The sequence below is a fragment of the Amia ocellicauda genome, chromosome 2 (genome assembly GCF_036373705.1).
Source record: "Amia ocellicauda isolate fAmiCal2 chromosome 2, fAmiCal2.hap1, whole genome shotgun sequence".
NCBI lineage: Eukaryota > Metazoa > Chordata > Actinopteri > Amiiformes > Amiidae > Amia > Amia ocellicauda.
In genome coordinates, this window is record NC_089851.1 from 21017404 (window position 1) to 21024393 (window position 6990).

The 6990-nt window shown below is 35.6% G+C and overlaps 1 long non-coding RNA gene across 1 annotated transcript; it reads right to left on the reverse strand.

Moving 5' to 3' along the window:
- Positions 1-355: 355 nt before the first annotated feature.
- On the reverse strand, positions 356-3768 carry LOC136712596 (uncharacterized). The gene is made up of 3 exons (XR_010804854.1): positions 3522-3768; positions 3233-3322; positions 356-1355 (listed from the first exon to the last, which is right to left on the reverse strand). It is a non-coding gene; the product is annotated as an uncharacterized LOC136712596 (long non-coding RNA).
- Positions 3769-6990: the final 3222 nt, after the last annotated feature.

The window sequence follows — 6990 nt, forward strand, 5'->3', positions numbered from 1 at the left end:
GATTAAAAGCAGTATATGCCATTTTTTAATTGCAAAGACTTTTATCTTGAGATACAGGATCAGGTGACATGCTTTAGTGTTGGATGGAATGAGCAAGATTTGATTTAACATTATTAATTTCTCCTTTCTTTAAGTTAAATGTTGATTATAAACTCTAATTCAATTGAAATTATTTCCCAAATGAACTTAAATGCAGTAGATATCCAAGTAAATACAGACATTAATATATTTTTCTTAAACACTAAGGAAAGAGAAGGTGGTCATTTATTAGCTGGCTTTATTTGCAGAAATAAAATCTGTTCATTTATCAATTAAATATTTTCTTAAACAGCAACTAATACACATAATGAAGCACTAATGTTTCACTGAGCTATTACAAACTAAGGACATTTTCAAGTGGTTTTGAAATGTTATGAATGTATTTTATTTGTGAAGTCAATGACAGTTCTTGTTCTTATTTAACCTGACATGCATAAATGCGTCTTCAATTCCCAAGCAATATTTATTTTGGGGTAAAATGGAAAAAAAGACTAATCCATTAATTTCTACCTTGAAAATTATAAAAGTTGGAGGCAAGGATGGCTAATACTTTAGAATAATGTCCTTTAATTCACGTGATGGTTTCAAGGAAATTAAATTGGGATTAAGAACTAATGCCAGAGATCTGATCGTCCTTTTTCGTTATTATACATTCAAGATATACTATAGTTTACTTTATAAGAACATACTAATATACTTGTATTATTGTCTTTGTAATTTGACTGTTAAGTTAATTAACTGTAAGGTATATTTATTTAATAAAACAGTTCATTAGCAAACTATATTAAGATATTTTAAACAAACGAATCAATGCAAGAAACAAAAATGTATAGCATCGAGTCTTCAAAATGTATAATTAACTGAACATTTGCCCTACATTTGATTCTACTGTTTGGTACAGTACAATACATTTCCAGTCAACCCACACTTGCAATTCATATCTTACTGTTTTTTTTTATTTTTCTTAATGTCATCCAAGTCTGCAAAGATTTGTTTTATCTTAACAACTCGAGCGGTCTATAGAATGATTCATTTCTCTTTTTGACTCATTACATTGACATTATAGACTTAATGAAATCTGCCTTGTAGGGATATGATTGTCGTGTTGTATTTTTCGATCTCATACCATGTTGTGTTTTTAAGTTAAAGAAAATCCGCCTTGGGGTTTGGGAGTCTTGCAAGTACAACTTCCCTGTGTAACTGCCAGGCCTCCAGTGCCACAGAATTCCTGGCTGTTGTTAGTAATCAGAGAGGCTGAGGCCGAACAGCACAGATCACATCACATCAAATTCCACAAGAACAACAGCAAAAAAACCCTGGTAAGAAAAGTAAGATCGGATTTCAGTCAAGACATTTTTAAACCTAAATACAACTGTCATGGCTTTCAAGATTGTAAAAAGACAACACACGAAACCACAATTTACAAGAAAATGTTTTAACATATATATTTCCATACTTCTTTAGAATTAAGAATTTTCTTTCTCGTATTAAAATTCACAACTTTTGGTGACATCACAGCAATCTGTATTTCTACTACAGGTTCACAGTAAAACTTTAATCTCTACCACAATTACCCAGATAAATATTTGAGGTTTTAGAGCTGTATAAATAGGTATGGAGAAAAATGCTTAAATACTAAAATTGTTAAATTATATGTTTTCTATTTATTGCTAATATTAATTCAAAAGATTTTACATAACAAACACAGACGAACCATGGTATTAACATAGAGACAAATGCTAAAGTGTTTGTAAGTATAGATAACTACTGTGTAATGCCATTCGGACCAAAAGCCATGCACCGTACTCCTTATAACAAGGGGGCTTTGTCAAAGGTTTATTTGGTTTATACAGTCGAACCCATTTAGTACAGGGAAAAAAGAGAAAAAAAAATACCTGTCTGTACCATGTCCTGTATGAGACTGACGTACATATCTTCCCAGCATCCACAATAATCATGCTCTAAGATTTTCCTGTTTTCTGTTGCTAGGTAGCCATAAAAATGCATAACCAAATTTGTTCAGACAAAAATATTCACCTGCTGCTGCACCAGGAAGCGATGGCTTAATACACTTTTTTAATGATTTTCACAGGAGTGCTAGACCATGACAGGCAAAAAAAGAGCAGCCCACATTGAAGTCTTTTAGATTCACTGCTGCCTAAATATATAAAGGGATATTAAAGACACCATGACTTAGACTATGTTTATACAAGCTACATTTTCACAACTGAAAAGTGATAGCCATCTGCTCCGGCAGCCTATAGGCAGATCAGATGTGTGCAGGTAACTGACAGCTATTCAAAATCTCAGTCTGTTTCATGACTCACCCTCTAACTATACTGTGAAAAAAAACATTAACGTCTGTGTTGATGGCTCCAGAATACAAATATGTGTCCAGAAAAAGCACAGAAGAGCAGGAGAGGTTTGTGTTTTTAAGGGAAGGATGAGAACAAAATGAAAGACTTCCATACATTTAGGAAACATAGACTTGTTTGGATTCCAGGCCTAGTTCCTTCAACCAATAACTTAAATAATATAGATGCTGATCTGTCTTCGCTTCAGTCATCATGTAATTAATGATGATAAGCACCAATGTCACAAAGAAAAGTGACCTAATCAACTTCGTCTTTTTCCACATGTTTTTTTTTGTTTTTGCTTTTTGTTCAGAATGTCTTGGCCTTTTATAATGCAGACATGCCTTTGATTTTTAACAAGACAAGATTAAGTATAACAATATTGAACTTCACTCTCATTTTTGTAATTTGGAAGCAAGATGGCCTAGAAATTACAGGAAAACTAGAGTGGCAATAACAGTATTGTAATTGCTACCAGAAAACCCAGGCTTAACCCAGCCCAGTCTATCTCAGGTACGTTGTTATTAACTTATTAAATTGTTTCCTATGAGTATAATTAGAGAGCAGTGGCAAATTCTCTTTTCATATTTACCAGCCCAGAAAAGGATTTCTTCAAACATAAGGATATTCAACAATTAAGCATCTCAGTGCACTTTAATCTGATTAATTTGGGAAACACCTGCAGAATAATAGTATATTTCAACAACATTTTATGTAATGCAATTTTGGTAAAGAGTAGTCTGTGATGAAAATTACAACTTTGGTTCCATCACCAACTTTGTGTAGTAAAACAATTAACAATGAGAATCAGTAGTAGGACAACAATTTTAAGCACTCACATTGTCACTAGTCAGCATGATCATCTGTTTAAATTAGGTCAATCATCTGCGGCCTATTGTTTTGAAAATTGTTGAAACAAGGACTGCAGTCTGGAAGAAAGGAAACGGATGTAAGTGGTTGTGAAATGCATTCTAGTTTTTAAGAAATTCATTAGAAAAATCGCTCAATCTACAGAATGGAAAACTGTATGGGAGGAATATGCAGGAGTAACAGCCAGTGCTGTGACAGTTACAAGATGGCTGTTGTCTACACAATTGGCGGCACAGTTTTTACTGTAAAACTACTTACCCCATCAAATGGACCGTATCAAAACAGCAGAATAGAAGATGTCTGTGATTCACTTGAGTCTGAATTGAACCTCCATGGCTCCAATGGTGAAGAATTTCACCCTGACCACCTTATGTCTGTGTAATTTTCTGCTTGTCAAACGATGTGGGGGGTGCATTTCATACTCCTGTGTGAGTCATCTGCAATTTGTAAATATAATTACATCAACTTCTTACAAAGCAAACTGTCGACAACAACTGTGGATCAGTTTGAAGACACTGACAGCTGCATCTTTCAGGATGACTCTGTACCATTTCACATAGAGCAATTAGAGAAACAGTGGTTGCAGAGCAAGTCCACCCACTCTCTACAATTAAATACTTGCCGTATTTCAGGAAGTCAAATAGTGGCCTTCCTTTGTCATGATCAACTTAGGCCTCCCAGCAGAAAGCTAGCAAAAGCCCAACCTGTGGTCTGCTTTTCTTTATCTCTCTTCCACCCCCTCACCTGTGTTCATTAGGATGAGGCTAAGAAACAAAAGCAGTATCAATCACTTACTCACTGGAATGCCGATTTATCTGGCAGATCATTAGGAAAAAGTCCATTGTTGTGACTGATCACCAACAAACTTGTGATGATAGGTGAGTTCGTCCATGGAAATGTGTCACATTCACAGTTTGGGGCCATAGTGCTAGTCCAGCCCAGCAACAAGTAATAAAAAACAAACAACCTATAATCAAATGCTCTCAGATCCCAAGAGAGGACACTCTGGGTGGTGAGGTTTACCAAAAGGGGTACAAGCAGGCAATATAACAAAAAACACAAATTAAGAGACACTTAATGGAATTCAAACTTTGCAAACACCCAAATGATTTTTACTACTAATTTAAATAAAAGTTGAATGTGTATAGATTTAACCTTCTGCAGGCAGTGGTTTGACAAAGAAAGTCCATATATCAATCTGAACAGTCCTCAAAGTAAAGATCAGTCCAGAACAGTTCTACGGACGGGATCAGTATAAACTGTAGAGATGTAATACTTGTGAGGAGGCTGAGATGGAAATGCAGAAAACTGTGTCATGTCCAAGATATCAGACAGCAGACAAAAGCAACGTAACATCTTGATTGGGAAGGTCTGAAGACAGATACCAGATATCTGCTATTACCAAAGCAGTAGTTTTGCTTGCTCATGGATTTGCCTGTACAAAGTGAACAAGTTAGATTATAGCTGTAATGGTTTTAAGCGAGCCCAAGAGTCTGGCCTCAAGTTTCATTTAATACCATGTAACCCCTTATATATCTATATATATATATATGTTATATATATATATATATATATATATATATATATATATATATATATATATATATCATGTGAAATCTGAAATCACACAATAAAGTAAATATATTTACATTTAGCAGCTGTGTATTGCCATGGTGAACAAGAAATATAATTTTCAAAACACATACATATGGAGATACTTATATTGTACCTTGATATTATACAAAAAAAAAAAATAACATGACATGAATTACAGTTCATTTCAAAAGTACTACAGTGAGACATTTCCCAGTTGAGAATGCAAAGTTGTAAAAGCCTTGTAAGTTTAAGGACAATGTGAAGGCTGTGTGTATTTTATCGTTCCATTTCTTTGATCAGTCGTCAAACAGATGTGTTCTCAGTGTGACACATGGTAAAGTGTTCGTCTTGGTTATGTTAATGAGAGCGAGCTGGGGCTCAGCTGGTGCAGTAGATGGCACACAGTAGTTAAACTCCAGCAATTATGAGCATTTGTCAGCTACCTGACCAGGCTGTGGGGAAACGGAAACTGCAGTAATCGGGCCTAATTTAGTTCAAGATGCCGGGATACGGTGGACTCGCACTTATCAGCGCCCTCTGAAAACAAAAGGAAAAGGCTGACAGATGTGTGGGGAGCAGTCTGCTCTGACAGTGATGTTGCCAAAGTTGCACTTGGATTGACTAACAATTAAGATATCAAAAGAGATCACTGCAGCTTACTGACAGCTGGTTCAATTGTTTGCACCTGCTTTTCTAGTGTTACACATATGTCTGGAATGGATTACATTGACTCGTGTTGGCCACATTTCACCTTTCCACACGTGATTCTCTCCAGAAGCATCTTTGCTACCACAGCAAAGGAAAAAGTCTGAAATGAAAAATGTGTGACAGTTAATAATATCATTAGAGCAGATATTTTTTATCACCCCCTACTTGCCAAAAGGAAAGGAAACATTCACATTTCTTTTTTTATAATCTATTTGTAAAACCCCTTTATTTAACTTTTCTATTAATGTTCCCAAGCTACTTAGTTAATGACACTTCCATATGAATATATTTTACAATGTCTGTTTGGCCATTTTTTAATTCAAATGGTTTTATATAAAAATGTAACACAATACAATACATTAACTGAAAATGGCATTTGTAGAAATGAACTTTAAGAATTAAACTGTTAACCACACAATTTCTCAATTCAAAGCACTACCTTTTTCTGGGGTGGGTAATCATAAGCTAAAATCTAATTTGTCCATGAGAAAATGCTGAAATTCAAGCTAAGGGGAAAAATCTGATTGACTTTTCAGCACGAGCACACTTGCAGAATATCTAGATGAACTTTCAGGCAGACCAGAGACAATAAAGGCCCTTGTGTTCCTCAGCTTCCGGGACCAGTTTACACTGGAAATAGTCTAGTTCCTGGATACACAAAGAAGAATTAAACTAGACCAGATAGACAGCTCTCAGCATACTAAATATATATATTTTTCTCTTGCTGATTTAATTTCTAGACACCTTAACAATTAATTAATTCATTAACAATTAACCATATTGAGCATTACCTGTCAATTTTATTCAATTTTCTTTTTCTTTTTTACTGGTGCTTTATTTTTGGGGGTCATTAATAGAATCAAAAGGTCTTTTTTCTTGTGTACATTTGGGAGCAACAGGTGGCAGGTATTTGAGGTTTTTTGTTTCGGGGCATCTGTCTCCGGAGCCCTCCAGCTGGACTGAATGTGCTCCTCTGTGCAGCTGTTGGAGGGATCCTATCTGCAGCACACAGACAACCTGGACCAGGACGTCTCCAGCAGCTGGAATATTTAATAATTGTCTAGGATATCATCTGGTCTTCCCCCTGTGTGGTGAAGGAGAGAGAGAGAGAGAGAGAGAGAGAGAGAGAGAGAGAGAGAGAGAGAGAGAGAGAGAGAGAGAGAGAGAGCAAGGGGGGAGGAAAAAGGCAACTGTTTCTCCCTCTACCCCCATTGTTACTTTATTCTCTTTAACACAACTGGTTTATTATCTTCTGCTATCATTTGATCAAATTTATCCTCCATTAAAACTTCCCCTTCTCCCAGAGCATACAATGGCATGAGTATACGTGCCTCTCTGAGCTTTTATTGTCCTGAATTAAGAAATGGTAGACTAGTTTCATGAAAGATTGATGACTTCCTGTGAGCACCTTGTACCTGAAGAC